The 17,879-nt window shown below is 43.7% G+C and overlaps 1 protein-coding gene and 1 long non-coding RNA gene across 4 annotated transcripts in view; both read left to right on the top strand.

Moving 5' to 3' along the window:
* The window catches only part of Nxpe4 (neurexophilin and PC-esterase domain family member 4), a 250,000-nt gene that overhangs the window by 127,273 nt on the left and 104,848 nt on the right, over positions 1–17,879 (top strand). The gene's annotated exons all lie outside the window — the stretch shown is intronic.
* On the top strand, positions 3,671–9,129 carry LOC142847068 (uncharacterized). Its single transcript, XR_012910123.1, has 3 exons — positions 3,671–4,441; positions 6,413–6,515; positions 8,747–9,129. It is a non-coding gene; the product is annotated as an uncharacterized LOC142847068 (long non-coding RNA).

Below are 17,879 nucleotides of genomic sequence, written 5' to 3'. Positions count from 1 at the left end.
TGTCACCCATCTCTGTCCGTAGCTCTTGGGATTTTTAGTGGCATCACTTATTTTTATTTCTCTTTGTGTTTTTAGAAACAGGAAAGAGTGGATCCATTCCCACGGCAACAAAGATGTTCCCCGGGGAAAGAGTGACTCAGATATCGAGATGAGTAGATTTCAAATTATTCTGAATTATGGAAAGAAAAAGTATGCTTATAGTACATGAAATAGAAAATACCAGCACAGAAATAGAAACTGTGTTCCAAATAGAAAATTTAGAGCTTAGTTTCATTTAAAAAAAAAAGGGGGGGCACTGAACACAGGTGCCATTGGGATGACTCAGCAGGTGAAGGTGTTTGCCACCGAGCCAGACCACCTGAGTTCAAGCCCTACAGCCCACATGGTGGAAGGGGCAAACTGAGTCCTGCAAATTAGCCTCTAGCTACCACACACAAGCCATGGCTTACACACACACACACACACACACACACACACACACACACTAAATGTCTTATTTTGTTTGTTCTTTGTATGATACAGCAGTTTTATTATAGAGGTAATAGTAATTTTTAATTAAAGTGTAATTACATAATTTCTCCCCTTCCCTCTCCTCCCTCCAGAGCCCCCCATGTCCCCTGTCGTCAGTCTATACACTGTGCCTTCCATTCTCAAATTTATAGCCTTGCTTTCTTTGATTATTATTATTATTACATATATTTGAGATTCTGTCTCAAAAAACAAACATGGAGAGAAAAGAAAGGTATACAGTATGTAAATACAAGTTGCTGGTTCTGCTTTTGGGGTGTGTGTGTGTGTGTGTGTGTGTGTGTGTGTGTGTGTGTGTGGTTCAAGACTGGCCACTTTGTATTGGTTAACACTCAGGGGACTCAGCCCTGGAAGAAGCTAATTCTCTCTCCCTCAGCAGTCATTGGTTGTCTAGGTTCTTTTTCCAGGAGTGTGACCCCATGAGATTTTCCCTCTTCCACATCAGTATGTCTGCTGATATTTCCATTCTTTGGGTCTTATTTAGACAGATATTTCTGGGAGAGACTATTTGACAGCAGACTTCCTGACCCTCTGGTTCTTACACTCTTTCTGCTTTCTCTTTCTCAATGTTGCCTGAGCCATAAGTTCAGGAGCCACGATGTAGATGTCTCTACAGGGGTTGGGGTCCACAAGATCTGTTGACCTCTGCACTGTGTCAGGCTGCGGTTCCCTGCAAAGGTCTCCATTTATTGGAAAGAGAAGCTTTTGGGATGTGATAGCTGCAGCTGTCTGTGGGGATAAGGGTGAGACTTAGGATTTAGTTGGGTATTGTGCTGGTCTAGCAAAGTGACAGTAGCAGATTCTCTTCTAAGACCATGACCTTACTAGCCCCAGAAAGCTGGCTAGGTTTTTAATACCAGGCATAATTTCCCTCCTGTTCAGTGGGCCTCACGTGCAATGATAGACTGAAGATAACGGAGATTTTTTTTTAACTGATAAACTGATAGACATCAATAAAACTAGATAAAAAGAGCTCCAGAAGAGGAATAGAGAGGATAAAGGAAACATCATCAGAAACACACCTTATTGATTGGCTCAGTGGTTAAGAGCATGTAGTGTTCTTGCAGAGGACCACACTTGAGTTCCAAACATCCACATCAGACAACTCACAGCTTCCTGGAACTCCAGCTCCAGAGGACCTGTCACTCCCTTCTGGCTTCCATGGGTGCCATGTGCATGCAGACGGCTAAAAACAAATAACATAACTACCCTAGACACAGAAAAAGTCCTACATGTATAGATTTCAGAGACTTGGGGAGGATACGTTTAAAGTAAACCTCTCGTGCGTATGGTGGTACCCACGGGAAATGAGAGGGTGTGGGAAGCAGTCAGAAGAGACAGATAATGGATGTAGCCAGTGAGCGGTGATTCAAATGCCAGCTGACTTCTTTCAGTATGGGAGCTGGAGAGTAGAGTAACAAGTGGTATCTGAGAATCTTTCGAGATGTTCTTTAAAAAAAATGTATATTTCTTCCAAAAGGTATCTCTGAATGCAGTTCTCCACACAGCTAAAATGCCTGTCCATGGAGGCAAAACTTTGTCAGGTAAAAGCAGCTAGGGATTTGCTGTCAGTGGACCTACCTTGAGAGAGGCACTTGGTTGTAATTTTTATTGTTAGTTTTTTTCTAATCTGATCTTGAGGTCTTTCTGTCCAGAGTGACCATAAGCCGAGATATGGGCTCAATGGGCGAGCCTGTTGGGGGCAGAAAGAGGTGCCAATGAGCATCAGGTGAGAAGCAAGGAGGCCTTCAATTTACACAACTGACTTACTGACACATCCCAGGGAGGGTCTGGGTGCCGGTAGAGGAAACAGCTCCATCAAACAATAGGAAATGACGGGGGAAAGAAGGAAGAGTGTGTCAGACCATGGCTTTAAGGTCCACACGTGTTATCCTTTGGGTCTCCTGCTAAGGGTGTGAGTTTGTTTAAAACTTTTGTGATTGGAGGGCCTACTAACATGACCATGATGTTGAGCTTTGTTTCATCATGGCCAACAGCTGTGTGGTGTGCTTGTGCTTGGTTTGGGATTAGCAAGATGAGGAACAAATAGAGAATTCAGAGCCCTGCTGGAGGTGATAGGATATGATTGGGGATTTCAACATCTCACGTCAGGTCTAAAATGGATGATACCCTGTGACTCACTTGTTGGAAAACTCTCTATATGACTATAAAGTATGCTAAAGTTTGAAAATCATGACTCCCAATGGGAACATGGTATCATATCCCAGGTTAAAATAGACGATTCTTTGCTGCCCATTCTAACTGTAAATTTTATGATTGCATGACAGCATTGAATTCAGTAAGGAAGTCGAGCTGTCTGAGCTAGATCTCCAACATAAATAGTGAATACAATATATTTCTGTGAATCATGGGTTCAAGAAGCCTGCCGCTCTGTTAAAATACAATAAAATGGCAGAGAGCTGTAGAGACATTATACTCCCTGCTTCTCCACAAAACCTAGCACCATCGCAGGCACCCAGGGGGCCATTAGCTTTGAGAACACCAGGAAGGAAGAATTTCAGAAGACAATATTACTCAGAGGATACAATAAAGCTGTGGAGGCCACAGCAGTACCCCTCCAAGCTGCTCTGTAAGCATCACTTGTCAGTAATCATTAACCCAAAGACAAGGGTAGGCGAGGCAGAGGGTCAGAAGGCAGACAGCCACATTCACAAGTGCGCACAGAGGACAATCACAAGCAACTTTTGTTTAAGGTCAGGTGCAATGTTAGATGGAAAGTTCCAGACTAACACACCCAGGGTTGTTTAAAATATGGCAATGAGAGGGAAAAAAAACACAAAAAGACCCATATCTTCATTTGGTATGGTCCGCTGAGAGCTGGGCCTCTAGATATGACAAAGCATTGCTCAAGTGGAGGGGGCAAAAGGTAATGAAAAAGTGATGAAAATCTGACAATGCTGTGTCCGAAAACAAATACAGATAACACGCGCCCCAGGGCATGGCTCAGTGGGTACAGGTGCTTGCCTCCAAGCCTGTAACCAAGAACCCAAGCTCAAGCCCAAGCTCTGCATGGTGGAAGGAGAATCAACACAAATGATTGACGTGGTGGCTTGCAAGTAGACACGGTGCTGGAGAAGTAGCCAGGTGTCCTACTTCTTGACGTGTAGGCAACAGGAAGTAGTCTAAGACACGTGGCAGTATCTTTAGCATGTATGAGACCTCAAAGCCTGCCTCCACAGTGATACCTCCTCCAACGAAGCCACATCTACTCCAACAAACTCATACCTCTTAAGAGTGCTACTCCCTTTGGGGGCCATTTTCTTTTAAACCACCACACCATCTAAGGCTCATAAAGACAGCAGAGATACCAAACATAGTTATACAAAGGTGAACTTCACCATATGGGAGAGCTGTAGAATGGAAACTCCTCCTCTTTCCCTACAGCCACTCAGTGACTCCCTCCAGTGTCACTATGATCAATAAGTAGACGGAGGCATGGAATTGAATTTATAATGGACTAAATCAGGGACAAAGTCTGGGGTGGTAGTTGATGCCTGTAATCTAGGAGACTGCGGAAGGAGGATCAGAGAAAGTTCAAGGCCAGCCTGGGCCAGTGAGTTCAAGGCCATCGTGGGCTCTAAGTGAGACCCTGGCTCAAAACCATCAAAAGTAAAGATAGAACAGGATTGATTAGCACTTCAGAAGGCCTGGACAGACAAGGTATCCCTGCACAGTACCATTCTCCTGCATTTGAACTTATTTTTGTGATGAGGATATATCATTTACTTTATTGTAAAATAGAAATTATTTGTGACAATTTTTCTAGCCATGGATTCACGAACACAAGTTACCACGCTGCTAACTACCCGCTGCTGCGGTCACAGTTCCATTGGGAAGTCCTTCAGCTCCCCTGCGTGCACGCGTATTTCTGACCTATAGGAAAGCAGCAAAGGTGGAAAGTGACTTTGCCCCCTCCCTCCCTCCCTCCCTCCCTCCCTCCCTCCCTCCCTCCCTCCCTCCCTCCCTCCCTTCCTTCCCATGCACATGTGAACACACAGAGACTGTGTGTGGCAGCACACACAGGACTGCATAGGTCTAAGCTAGACAGGGTCCCAGTGCTGAGATGGGGAGTGGACTCGGGCTCCCATCCCTAACCAAGAAACCATCTAAAATTGATACCCATTGGCAAAGAGAAAATCCGTTTTCTCCAATGGAGTCTCTCTAGGTCTATCAACCACACTTCGGGGCAGAAACCAGTGCCCAAGAATAGCTGGCCAATACTAACAAACCCAGTGATATTTCTGTGGGACTGATTGTTTCATTTCTCTTTTGGGAGGGCATTTTCTTGTCTTATTGGCCTTCTGTTTGTTTGTTGTGATTTTCCTTTTTGTCTTTTAGGGGAGTGTTGTTTGTTTGTTTCTTGAGTTTTGCTATTTTTTATTTGATTTGAGAGCGAGAACATAAAAGTAGGTGGGCAGGGAGGTGGGAGGATCTAGGAGAAAATGAAGAAGGGAAAAACTTGATCAAAATATATCATGAAAGAATTTTGTGTAATGCCATACATACATATTTATTTATAGTATTCAACTTTTCCCAACTTTCTCCAAAACATCTTTTTAAAGTTCAAAGCAGGTCTTATTCCAGTAGCTGGATATCTCTCAAGTATCTGTTTTAACAGCTTTATTGAGTTATAACTTATATACACAAACCTGCCCGTGCTTAATGTGTACAAGTTGATGAGTTTGAATATAAGTCTGCTGACTTATATGACTTATCACCACAGTTATGATTATAAGTATATCCCTCACCTCCAGAGGTTTCCTTGTGCTTCAAAAATATCCCACATCGGACTCCGGACGGTCCCTTCCAAGCGTGAACCGGAAGTGGTGTTGTGTGCTTCTGGTTTCGGTGGCTTCGGCTCTCTCGCACCTGGGGATTGCTATTAAAAACAAAAGTCTCTGTCCAAAAAAAAAATATCCCACATCCTAAGTTTTTCTTATTCCTTTATCATGGTATTATGTAATGTTTTTCTTTACCTCCTAAGTTTCCTGTAAAATAGAAATTTAGTCTGAAAGCTGTCAAATTCCAGTTCAAAAGTTCGGATAGAAGTACTTCACTCAATCGGGTGATGGTGGCACACACCTTTAATCCCAGCACTCAGGAAAGCAAAGACAGACAGACCTCTGTGAGTTCGAGACCAGCCTGGTCTAAAGAGTGAGTTCTAGGACAGCGAGAGATACACAAAGAAACCTTGTCTTGGAAAAAACAGAGAGAGAGAGAGAGAGAGAGAGAGAGAGAGAGAGAGAGAGAGAGAGCGAGCTTCACTCCAGAAGGTACACAGTGGCAAGATGGATCCATTTCAAAGATGTCAAGTGAATCTATCAATAGGTTGTGGCAGCCTGCCTGACTCCCTTGGTATGTAGATATCCTCTCCTCTCACGGCCAGAGTAATCTATAGGTAATAGCACTCTGTGGCACGTGTAATTACTTTAGCATCTAGTAATGTCGATTATGTTGGAGTAACAACTTTGAGTTAAGGAGTTAAGAAATATACCGTGCTTTTCCTCATTCTTTTCATATTTGTTGACTGCAACATTGCTGTTAAAAGAGTTTACCTCCATTAGCAAAGTTTCATATTCCTGAGAAGTAATTGAAGAGAAAAAGGTGGTTCACACCGATATTATTGGCAGCCACATACGTGTCTCTGTCCAGTCAGGCTCCTAGCACAGAACTTAGGTGAAATGATTCACAGGAAATGCATATGGACTGCTCGCTCACAAGTCCAGAGTCTGGGCACTCCAGAGTCAAGGTCAGGCTTGGGGCCAGCTGAGAGCCTTCTTTCTGACTCATCCATGGCCATCCACCCCTGGTCCTCACAAGAACTTAAATCTGAAGGCTATCAGACTCTGCTTCAACATTTTAGATGCAGGTGTACAGTGGTGAGATGGGGCTGAGTACCACTCCTTTCATAAGGATACAGATCCCGTTCCTGAGTCCTGATGTCGTGACCAACCGTGTTCCAAAAGGTAACACATCATAATACCATCGCCTTCTGATTAGGGGTCAACTGGCCGAGCTTGGGAGCCCACAAACATTCAGACCATAAAATGTCAATACTAACTGTCTGCAACGATAAATAAGGTAGTGACGGTGCTTTACAGCTGTTGCTGCTAATCAGTGGTTTTTGGGATTCTCGATTTTAAGAGAGTATCTTGGTTTTTAACCCATGATCTCCCTTTATAAAAGAGGATTAAACATTGCACAGATAAGCATCCACGGCCTACTGAAAGGCTGAAAGCGGTCAGAACGGAGGTAAACTAAGAGATGCCTTGCAGGGGGAAAAAAGAAATGTTTATGATATTATGGACAGGAAAGGAGGGAAAGACTGCAATAAATGTCAGCTAGACACTGCAGGGATGGGGAGAGAATAAGGAAATCCAAAGCAAGCATAAAACAGCCTCAGGACCATTTTACAATGTGCACACAACTTAGGAGAGGGGTGTGTACTGCGTTCTGACACAACTATTCTGTATACTCTTTAAAAGAAAAGGAAGAAAAATACAGACAAACTGAGGGGGGAGAATAGAGGGAGAGGAAGAGGAAGGAGGATAAAGAAAAGAGCAGGGAATGAAGGAAAGAAGGAAGGGAGGGAGGGAAGGAAAGGAGGGAAAGGGGGAGGGAAGGAAGGAAGAAGAAAGGAAGGAAGGAAGAAGGGAGGGAGGGAGAGAAGGAACTCTAAATTCACTGAATTTATGAAACAGCAGTCTTTGGCTTCATTTGTATTTTTTTAATTAATTCTTTGAAAAAGAATTATTCTGCTTCTAGTGAAAATTTATACTCTCCAATGTTTTGCTAATTGAAAAAGCAATTCTCCCGTTGTGGGCCACTGTCCTCCAGGCATAACGTGGCTGTAACTATCCTAAGGGGCACCTGTGGTGTACAACCAGGAGCCTTTCACAAGATCAGGCCTGTAGATGTTTTCTCACAATGAGGACAGGGGGGAAGTCATTAGAACTTCACCAGAGATCCCAACCACTCCCTCCCTTTTGCAGCACCCCCACCCCAGCTCAGGAGCTGTTTGAATATATATATATATTCAATTATATATATATATATATATACATATATATAAAACAAGTGAAGGTTAACTGAAGGGAGGTTGCATTTATGCAGCTTTCAGGAGACAATTCCCATTGTGAGTGGGACTTTTCGATGATTCAGCTTTAGGAAGTTCACAAAGGCTCCTGTAACCCTTCACCCAGGCTCCTGTAACTAACCCCCCAGTCCGAGCTTCTATACGTAACCCCTCATCTGGGCTCCTGTAACCCCTCACTCTGGTTTATGTAACCCCTTAACCAGGATCCCTTAAATAAATCCAATAAATTCATTGGCTTCCCAAACTAAACTTGGGTGAAACATTTGTTTGCTATATCATTGGTGCTCTATCTATCTGGAGTGAATGAGCATTTGTTCCTGTCCCAGAAAAAGCAACCCAATATTCCTCCAAGACAAGAGCCACAGTCAGCCAACATCAGGTAGATTATGATGGCTGCTCATTGCTGTGGACTAATTCAGAAACAATAAGGCAGCGAACCAAAGCCATATTGGAACCGTGTTATTTAACTGTAAAAAGCAAAGCTTAACTGCAGGGTTTTATGTCAAATTTTCCATCATAAAATTGAGACTGGCCAATGCACTTATAGGAGTGTCAGAATAAGCTAATGTTTAAGGATGGGGTGAAGGCTGGTGTCTCTGCGAGAGTGTTTGCTCTCACTCCAACCACTAAAGAAAGCAAGGACTGAGTGGCCAGCACTACTTCTCACACTACCATCTCCAGGAGTCAAATAGACCCCAACCACAATACACACAGCAACCACTCAGTTCCATTACTATTACCCATCATTCTTCTTTCGTAAGATATGGGAAGTAGATAAGATTGCCGGGCAAAAACTGGGAATTTGGGGGTGAGGTGGCATGGGGCTTAGAGGAAATTGGGGGAGAAATGTGAGAAGGGGAGGATAGGGGGAGCTTGGAGGAATGGGATGGTTGGGATAAAGGAAGGGTGGATATGGGAGCAGAGAAATATATATCCTAATTAAGGGAGACATCGTAGGGTTGGCAAGAGACTTGACTCTAAAGGGGCTCGCAGGTGTCCAGGGAGATGTCCCCAGATAGTACCTTGGGCAACTGAGGAGAGGGAACCTGAAATGACCCTATCCTAAAGCCATAATGATGAATATCTTGCATATCACCTTAGAACCTTCATCTGGTGATGGATCGAGATAGAGACAGAGTCCCAAATTGGAGCACCGGACTGAGCTCCTAAGGTCCAAATGAGGAGCAGAAGGAGGGAGAACATGAGCAAGGAAGTCAGGACCGTGAGGGGTGCACCCACCCACTGAGACAGTGGAACTGATCTATTGGGAGCTCACCAAGGCCAGCTGGACTGGGACTGAATAAGCATGGGATGAGACTGGACTCTCTGAACATGGCGGACAATGAAGGCTGATGAGAAGCCAAGGACAATGGTACTAGGTTTCGATCCTAATGCATGAACTGGCTTTGTGGGAGCCTAGCCTGTTTGGATGCTCACCTTCCTGGACCTGGATAAAAGTGGGAGGACCTTGGACTTCAGGCAGGGCAGGGAATCTAGACTGCTCTTTAGTCTCGAGAGGGAGGGGGAATGGAGTGGGGGAAGAGGGAGAGGAGTGGGGAAAGGGGGAGGAGAGTGGGGGAGGGGTGATTTGTGGGAGGAGGGGGAGGGAAATGGGAAACAGGGAGGAGGCGGAATTTTTTTTTCAACAACTAAAAATAAAAATAAAAAAAAAAAACAGGTGGTGATAGGTGGAAAAAAAAAAGAGAGAAATCGAAGCATGAGATTCAGTTGCACAGATGAGCTGGCTCTGCATGGCTACGAGGCAGGGAACACTCCAGGGGCAAGGCGTGGGCATTTAGAGTCTTCATTTCTTGCACTTTCCTGCTTTTCTACTTTGTCATTTTATGATTTTCGTGGTTATTCTTTTTATGCATTCATATAATTATGCACACACTTTTTCATTATTGGTAATACTATATTTCCCCCTTCCTTGGTTTGTTTTTGCCTCCCTGTTCCTCTCCTTCCCTCACAAAAAGTAGTGCTTTGACTTTACCTTATTTTTAAATACTTGTGATTTTCTTTTTCATCCACTTTCTTTTATTTCTCTGAGTTTGTATTTCAACTTTTTTCATTATTGGGGAGCCCTTGTTTTCCACTATTTTGCTCTTTCCTTTTCCTCTCCACAGCAATCTTCCCCACTCTTTTCTCTCCTTCCTTTGTTTAACCCCACTTCTCCTCCATGTCTCCCCCCTTTCACTACTATGATTTCCACACTCACCTGCAATATTGTTTAACCCCAGAGTACCTTCTATAGTACCCCTCCCATGTGGGGTCTACGGTCACTGGTAATGGGTTAGGGAGCTATAAATGATTTTCAGTATATTTCTGGCATTGTTGCTGTTGTAGGGATTTGTTTTCTTCTAGAATGGGATTGAGAACTGAGCCTTTCGGGTTACTCAATAATACACACACACACACTTGGAAGAGATGGTCAAATCAGCAGATGAACAGATCACAAACAAACACATAAGAAACATGACAATGAGAGGCTATAAAAAACTTCTCTAGGAGGTCACCACTCCCCAACTACTGAACTCATAGATGCCAAAGAAGGTAGAGTGCCAGATGGAGATTTTTAAAGTTTTCTGATAAATATCTTCAGTGGTCCCAAACAGCATACAAATATGTGGGTGGATTCAATTCAGGCCCAAGGGGAAACTGATGGAGGCAGAGACCCACATCGAAGCACTGGACTGAGCTCCCAAAGTCCAGTTGAAGAGTGGAAGGAATGAGAATATGAGCAAGGAGGTCAAGACCATGATGGGTTCACCTACTGAAACAGTTTGCCTGAGCTAATGGGAGCTCACCAACTCCAGCCGGACTAGCAAGGAACAAACATAGGACCAAACTAGTTCCTCTGAATGTGGTTGACAGTTGTATGACTGGGGCAGACTGAGGGGCCACTGGCAGTGGCACTGGGATTTATCCCTACTGCATGTACTGGCTTTTGGGAATCCTATTCTCTTTGAATGTATACCTTTCTTGGCCTAGATATAGTAGAGAGGGCCTTGGACCTTCCATAAGGCAATGTGCCTTACCCTCTTTGAGGATTAGATGGGGGTGGGTGGGAGGGTATGTGGAGGAAATGGTAGGAGGGGAGGGAGTGGAAACTTGGATTGGTATTTTTTAAATCTAATAAATTTAAAAAAGAAGAATTCATGAGATAGAAGAAAAAGGTTGTGTGTGTATATATACATATATGTGTGTGCATATATATGTACATACATATATATGTATTATATATATAAGATATGTCATAGAGAGAATCTGTCCAATGAAATTACAGTAGAAAAAGTCCCAAATGTAGAAGAAGGCAAACACAAGAAACATTTAGAGATCCAAATGAGCCTCACCGATGAAGAATGTCCGCGTGACACAATACAGATGTCAAAACCTGAAGCTGTGGAACAATATTAAACACTGAAGGGAGAGAGCCATCGACGTACCTGCACAGGCGAACCATCAGAACTGTACCAGCTCACCTGTCATTATCCCTAAAAACCAAAAAGGCATGAAATGCTCTATCTCGATGGTAAAATAAAGAAAGAAAGCGGCTATGAACCGAGACAGTTACAGTCAGCAAGGCTGTCTTTTGAATCTGCTGGGAACACAAGGACATTCAAGACAAGCACAAACTCATGTAGTTAGATATCGTTTGGTACTATAGTATTTTTCCAACATTAATTCTGCCAATTCAGAAGCATGGGAAGCCTTCCAATCTTCTAGCAATTCTTCATTCTTTTTTCAGCATCCTGAAGTTTTCACTGTGAAAGTCTTTTGTCTCCTTGGTTAGATTTATTCCAAGGTATTATTTTTGCTATTGGGAATGGGGATTCCCCCCAACACAGCAGTTTCGTTCTCAGCAAGTTTATTTTTGGCATATAGAGAAGGGGAAGCTTGTGTAAAGCAAAATAAGCCAGAATCAGAAACACCAACTCATCCTGTTTTTCTCCAAAACAAATGGCTATGCTTAAAAATTGAATGTGTGTCTATTTACTTATTATCTAAGGTCATGAAATTAGAAAAGAGGTCATGAGAGAGAAAGAACTTGGAAGTGTGGAAAAGGGGAGGAAAATGGCGTACATAGTGAGAAAGCAGAAGTTTCAGGGGCATCTTGGGGAAGTCAGAGAGTAAGCCAGAATGACAGTAGATCCTGGGATAACAGTGTGAAGGGAAACCAAATAAGAATGACAGATATACATCTGGATCACACATCTGGAAAATGAACATCTGGAGCACAAATCTGGAATGAACATCTGGGACACACATCTGGAATAAACATCTGGAAATGAACATCTGGATCACACATCTGGAAAATAAACATCTGGAGCACAAATCTGGAATGAACATCTGGGGCACACATCTGGAAATGAACATCTGGATCACACATCTGGTATGAACATTTGGATCGCGCATCTGGAATGAACATCTGGATCGCACATCTGGAAAAATGAACATCTGTATCGAACATCTGGATCGCACATCTGGAAAGAATATCTGGATCGCACATCTGGAATGAACATCTGGATCGCACACCTGGAATGAACATCTGGATCGCACATCTGGAAAAATGAACATCTGTATCGAACATCCGGGGCACACATCTGGAATAAACAGCTGGATCACACATCTGGATCGCACATCTGGAGTGAACATCTGGATCGCACATCTGGAATGAACATCTGGATCGCACATCTGGGGTGAACATCTGGATCGCACATCTGGAAAAATGAACATCTGTATCGAACATCCGGGGCACACATCTGGAATAAACAGCTGGATCACACATCTGGATCGCACATCGGGAATGAACATCTGGATCGCACACCTGGAATGAACATCTGGATCGCACATCTGGAAAAATGAACATCTGTATCGAACATCCGGGGCACACATCAGGAAAAAACAGCTGGATCACACATCTGGATCGCACATCTGGAATGAACATCTGGATCGCACATCTGGAGTGAACATCTGTATCGCACATCTGGGGTGAACATCTGGATCGCACATCTGGAAAAATGAACATCTGTATCGAACATCCGGGGCACACATCAGGAATAAACAGCTGGATCACACATCTGGATCGCACATCTGGAGTGAACATCTGGATCGCACATCTGGAGTGAACATCTGTATCGCACATCTGGGGTGAACATCTGGATCGCACATCTGGAAAAATGAACATCTGTATCGAACATCCGGGGCACACATCAGGAATAAACAGCTGGATCACACATCTGGATCGCACATCTGGAGTGAACATCTGGATCGCACATCTGGAGTGAACATCTGTATCGCACATCTGGGGTGAACATCTGGATCGCACATCTGGAAAAATGAACATCTGTATCGAACATCCGGGGCACACATCTGGAATAAACAGCTGGATCACACATCTGGATCGCACATCTGGAATGAACATCTGGATCGCACACCTGGAATGAACATCTGGATCGCACATCTGGAAAAATGAACATCTGTATCGAACATCCGGGGCACACATCAGGAATAAACAGCTGGATCACACATCTGGATCGCACATCTGGAAAAATGAACATCTGTATCGAACATCCGGGGCACACATCTGGAATAAACAGCTGGATCACACATCTGGATCGCACATCTGGAATGAACATCTGAATCGCACAGTGGGAAATGAACATCTGGATCGCACAAAGATAAGTTTAAACACTCCAGTCTTCTGCATAAATACACCACCGACTCTGCCCTGCTACCCTGTCATGATGTCCTTTTTTTCTGCTGGGTCTTTTGGGCCTCGCTGAGCAGCCAATTATAATTACAGCAGCTGCGGGCTGTTGTGTGTTTATGTGCCCAGCAATATTATAATATATTGTTCTGTGTTGCTTTCATCCTTACTTGTCTCTCTGCTGTTCTGCAAGACTCTCACTGTCAAGAAGTTGGGATGAGTGAGCTTAAATAAAAGCAGGTCGGATCTGTAAAATAAACTTGCCTTGCTCGACAAAAAAAAAAAAAGAATGACAGATATAAAGGTGTGTGTGTGTGTGTGTGTGTGTGTATGTATGAAAAAGAAAATGTAATAATAAATCTGATACTCTATATATGCTTGTTTTGGTACTTTCCTATTGCTGTGTCAAAACAAACACCATGACCAAGGCAACTTATAATAGAAAGCATTTAACTTGGAGGCTTACCATTCCAGAAGATTGGAGTCCATGATCATCATGATGGAGAGTAGGGCAACATGCAGGCAGACATGGCAGTGGAGCAGTAGCTGAGCCCTAACACCTGGTCTACAACATGCAGGCAGACATGGCACTGGAGCAGTCGCTGAGCCCTAACACCTGGTCTACAACATGCAGGCAGACATGGCACTGGAGCAGTAGCTGAGCCCTAACACCTGGTCTACAACATGCAGGCAGACATGGTACTGGAGCAGTAGCTGAGCCCTAACACCTGATCTACAACATGCAGGCAGACATGGCACTGGAGCAGTCGCTGAGCCCTAACACCTGGTCTACAACATGCAGGCAGACATGGCACTGGAGCAGTCGCTGAGCCCTAACACCTGGTCTACAACATGCAGGCAGACATGGCACTGGAGCAGTAGCTGAGCCCTAACACCTGGTCTACAACATGCAGGCAGACATGGCACTGGAGCAGTCGCTGAGCCCTAACACCTGGTCTACAACATGCAGGCAGACATGGTACTGGAGCAGTAGCTGAGCCCTAACACCTGATCTACAACATGCAGGCAGACATGGCACTGGAGCAGTCGCTGAGCCCTAACACCTGGTCTACAACATGCAGGCAGACATGGCACTGGAGCAGTAGCTGAGCCCTAACACCTGGTCTACAACATGCAGGCAGACATGGCACTGGAGCAGTCGCTGAGCCCTAACACCTGGTCTACAACATGCAGGCAGACATGGCAGTGGAGCAGTCGCTGAGCCCTAACACCTGATCTACAACATGCAGGCAGACATGGTACTGGAGCAGTCGCTGAGCCCTAACACCTGGTCTACAACATGCAGGCAGACATGGCACTGGAGTAGTCGCTGAGCCCTAACACCTGATCTACAAGCATGAAGCAGATATCTAGAAAGTTACGGGGAAATGGCTTTGGCTTTTGAAACCTCAAAGCCAAACCCAGTGACATACCTCCTACAGCAAAGTGGCACCTCCTAATCCTTCCTAAATATTTTCATCAACTGAGGACCAAGTATTCCAATACATCAGCCTAGGGGGGCATGTTGTGGGATATTTGTACACAGTGTGAAGATACAGTGCTGTGATTGTTTTAATAAAGAGTGGCATGACCAGTAGCCAGGCAGGAGGTATAGGAGATACAGAGGGAGTCAGATATACAGAATAAGAAAAAGATTAAAAAGTCACATGGTAAAATATGGATTTATAGAAACGAGTTAAGCTGTAAGAGGTAGTTAGAAACAAGCCTAAGCTATACACAGAGATTTTATAATTAATATTAAGTCTCCATGGCATTATTTGGGAGCTGGTTAGAGGGAGAAAAAGAAGATTCATTACAGGGGATTCTCACTTAAACAACCACAATGCTAACCCCTAACTTTAATTAACTAAAGAATAGAAGTAGTTTACTGTGCTGCATCTGATATGCTAAAGCTGGGCATTCTTAGATGTTAAAATGATACTTTCATGTTGTTGCAAGATTTCTTGAAATGATGGTTGGATTAATAGATTGTACTAAGAATGTGACATGTGCTGGACATCACTGCTTACTTGATATTAATGTTGATTTTGGCGATAAAAATAGTGATAGCACATAGGACAGAGGGCTTGCCTTTTGTCAGCTTCTTTGACTAGGTAGCTTAACTTTATCCTAAGAGGCAGATACTAGCCATTCTTTAGATGGCATAGAAGTTACAAAGTTTGACAGCACAAGTCTAGCAGTGGTGGTACATGCCTTTAATTCCAACAGTCAGGAGGCAGAGGCAGGCCAGATCTCTGTGAGTTCAAGGACAGCCTGGTCTACTGAAAGAGTTCCAGGCCAGCCAGGCCAGCACAGATAAACCCTGTCACAAAAACAAAAACAAAAAGTTACAAAATTGCTCAAGGATACAAAACTGTTAAGAGGCAAAGCTGGGATTCATCCCATGATGTTCAGAATCCAGTCTCCTAGTACTATGATGCCCATGAGTGTATTAATTTATTGACTGATATATCTGATATCCACTCATTCATCCAGACATTGCTTACCAAATAGCTCTGATAGTCAAAACAATTGAGCTAGGAATTTTACCAATTAAAGAAAAACATCACATATATTTACTTCGCGCTTGTGTATGTATGTGTGTGTGCGCGTGCATGTGTGTGTGTATGTGTGTGTGTGTGTGCGCGCGCTCGCGCGTGCATGCACACACACTTGCACACATGTATATGTGTAGGTCAAAGGACAACTTTGGGGAATCACTTCATTCCTTCAACCATTTAAGTCCTGAGAAATCAAACTGAGGTTGCCAGGTTTAGGGGTAGGCTCACTTAACCATTAAACTATCTCACTAGCCCTGAGCCAGGATTTTATACACAGGAAAAAATAACTATAAAAAGTATCCCTGAAAGTGTACCTAATGAACACTTTCTCTGTGGACAACAATCTTTTATCTTCAGATCAGCTTACCCAGTTTCATCTTCTTACCACCTTGTCTTGTTTATAAGTCCCTGGCCAACTTGCTCCCATCTGAAATTATTCCTGCCACTCAGTTTTTCTGTTGAGCCCCACTCTCTACCACAGATCCAGAAGAGGGTCACAGAATACGCCTACAGTCCCAACGGATGCAGAGCAAGCTGCCTAGAAGATGGAGGAAGAGAATCAGACGCCTCCTCCAGAGGCCGGGATGTAGATGGGTGGGTGGAGTTCTTGTCTAGCATGCATTAGGCCTGGGTTTGACCACAAGCACACTGTGAACCAGGGGTGGGGGCACACACCTGTAATGACAATGTAATGACCTCGGGAGAAAGAGGCAGGAGGATTTTTTTTAAAAACCTTTAAGGTCATCCCCAACATGACTAAGTAAGTTTCAATCCAGCCTAGAATACATGAAACATTTCAAAAGATAAAATTTTGCAGCTGGAGATATGGCTCAGTGGTTAAGAGCACTTTTCCCCCCCAGAAGACTCAAGTTCAATTCTCAGCACTCATATGGCCATTAACAATTACATATAACTCAACTTTCAGTAAATCTAATTCCCTCCTATGGCCTCCTGGGCCACCAGACACACATGTGATGCCCCAATAAACATGCAAGCAAAACACGCATAAGCGGTTAATTAATTAAAGTAAAAATAAAACTTTAAAATAAAATTTCCTCCACACACACTGCTACCATGCTGGAACAGGGAAAGTAGGAAAGTGCCCGCCAGGGCCTTTATTTTAAATGTATACCTAGGTTTATTGTTTCCAAACCTTTGTACCTCAAAGGCATGCGGCATTATCTTTAGAGTCACAAATGAGAACACAAATTTATGAAAGTCAAGTGACTGGCAGTCCCCAAACTCATTGAGCAGTGCATATTGAATTTCAATTGAGGAAGATTTAACTAGTTGATAATAATATCCGCCCCACCCCCAGCCAGATGCCTCAGAACTATTATCTGGAACAACGGTGTGCAGGAGCTGCCCAGCATCAGGTCTGATCACACGCATGGCCTCCTGAGTCCACACACAGGATTTCATGGAGAATCAGCCATAAAGAGAATTTCTACTGATTGCTCTTCGAGCAGATGAGGGAGGGTGACTTGATCGGGGGAGGGGGAGGGAAATGGGAGGCGGATGAGGGGGGGAGGCAGAAATCCTTAATAAATAAAAAAAAAAAAAAGAAATTGGCACAAGCCAAAATAGGCCTTTGAAAAGTCGGCTATGGGACATTAACTTGGGAGATGGAGGGGAGCTATATACGTCGGGTTAGAAGTAACTTGGTAACTGATCGTCATGGTGAAGTCAAAAGGAGTTAGAGAGGAGTCTCCTCCAAAAAAGAGGAGAACCAGGCTGGTAGTGCCTACATTCCCTGGCCTCAAAGGGCTCGAACCAGCAGTCAGAAGTGTTGCGTATGAGCGGGCAGAGGTAATATCTAGGACTTATCCTTTTCTTCCTTTCATTTTTATGAAACTTTAAAAGGGGTTTAAAATGTATTTTTGTCTTTGTCTTGCACACTAATTTAAAAATTAACTAAAATAATACTAGTGTGTCGGATCATTGAGTATTCAGGCGCACGAGG

Source organism: Microtus pennsylvanicus, chromosome 3 (genome assembly GCF_037038515.1).
Source record: "Microtus pennsylvanicus isolate mMicPen1 chromosome 3, mMicPen1.hap1, whole genome shotgun sequence".
In the NCBI taxonomy this organism is placed as follows: Eukaryota; Metazoa; Chordata; class Mammalia; order Rodentia; family Cricetidae; genus Microtus; species Microtus pennsylvanicus.
The sequence above is the reverse complement of the archived record's forward strand: the minus strand, read 5'-3'. Positions and strand labels throughout refer to the sequence as shown.